Raw genomic sequence first — 1,884 nt, 5'->3', positions numbered from 1 at the left:
TTGCATGACCTTTCCCTCTCGTACCCAAGTTCTTGAGCCGAGACAACTTTGGGGATGACGGACACATGGCCTTAGGCACGAGTCAGGGTTTCCTAAATTTTCTAAAATAAAACATTTAGGTGACGACTCTGTATCTGGAAAAGCAGTCCATGTTTGACACTTCTTTATAAAAATCAGTTTTTCAAAACGATTTGCCGGATTTGGACTCTTTGGTGATTTATCGGTCTTGCATTGCACTTTGCGAGATTAGATTTAAAACCATGACATTGAGTCCGAACTATAGTAGCTAATGAACAAAATGGATTCCGCGCCATCCACGCGCGGAGCCGGGACGTTCGGGCACGTCTACACTTTCTGGCGACTCTGCTGGGGAATTAGAGAGCTTGACTCGAACTCATGGTATCTTGTTTTGATTACACTTATGTGTCTCTTTGCATTGCATTTGCATTGGTGCGCCTAGGACACCATGTTTGCAGTATGCTATTCCTGAATGGTTTGTCGGAGGCTCGCTTCGAGAAGCGTGCCATAAGGCTGACCGGTTGCGGGCTCTGCCACGACGGGAACACAAACCTCAGTTTTTACCGGGGCACCCTTTTTGACCATTCGACCTAGTGCATATCGGAAACTGCAGTGACCATTCCAAGTTAGGACAGGTTGCTTACCCGATTATAGGTTGTTTGAAACCGCTGTGTGCGTAGTGAAACCCTAGCTCTTGACAATAGGACAGGGAAACCCTACCCCTCTATAGGGGTGTTTTGGCTCTCACTTGCTTGTTATGTGCTTTTAAAGTTGGCCTCTATAGGATTGCACGTATCAATTTGTAAGTTTGGGTATCAGGCCTGCGGGCATCAGTATTTGGGAATCAGTTTTACCTGTGGGTATCAGATTCAGATTTGGGGCAGTGATTTGGGAACAGTGATCAGTGGTTGAGAACAGTTCTTTCAGCTTGAGTTTGCCAAACTGTGTGTTGTCTTTATTTAAGCTGTTATGCTGTCCGTTTTTCTGGTTAATTGTTTCCTTATTATGCTTTATTTATCTTTTTGCAAGGTAATTTATCCGACCAGGCAGATATTCCCCGAGCACTCTGGGTTAGAGGTCGTAGACTTAATCGATCCAGGGATCTGATTGACGGACAAGCAGTGTTCCTTTCTTTACCCCCGGTTACCAGACGGAGGTCAAAATGGCGTAGTGTATCGGTACAGCGGTCGCCAGATCAGTGGTCTACCTCACTAGTGAACAGTTAGGCTGAGGTCTAAGTTTTTACTACAGGGACAGATATACTGGTTGTTCAGATAGACCAGCATAATATGGTAGGTATAGAGGAGATGATGCGTCAGCTCCAGGAGAGTATGAAAGCCATGCAGCAGGATGCTACCCGTCAAGCAGAATTTGCCGCACGCTAAGCCGAGGTTATGGCCCAACAAGCAGAGTTGATTGCTAGACTTCAGCAACAACAACCACCACAGCAAGCCGGAGCATCTGCTTCACACCCAGCTCCTCCCTCACCAAGAAGTCTAATACTTGGGGAGACAGCACACGTCCAGGACAATACAGACGTTCCAACAGGGCCGGCTCCGCCCCCAATCCTACCCCAGCTATCCAAAGCACAGACCAACCTGGGGGATACGCCATTTGAGTTCGAGGTGGATCCGACAGCCCTAAAAGTGAGTAAGCTAGAAAAGCTGTTCAAGAAGTCTCAGGGCGTGAAATCCATTTCGAATATTGAGGACGGGTATACGGACTCGGCCGTGACTCTACCAGACCGGTTTAAAATGCCGCACATAGACCGTTTCGACGGGTCTGGAGATCCTATGGTGCATTTGCGGCTGTTTTCGGACATACTAAGGCCGATGTGCCTCTCAAGATTGTAAAAGCTTTCCCTAT

Source organism: Camellia sinensis, chromosome 1 (genome assembly GCF_055761805.1).
Source record: "Camellia sinensis isolate YWXY chromosome 1, ASM5576180v1, whole genome shotgun sequence".
Taxonomy (NCBI): domain Eukaryota; kingdom Viridiplantae; phylum Streptophyta; class Magnoliopsida; order Ericales; family Theaceae; genus Camellia; species Camellia sinensis.
Note: the sequence above shows the minus strand (reverse complement) of the source record.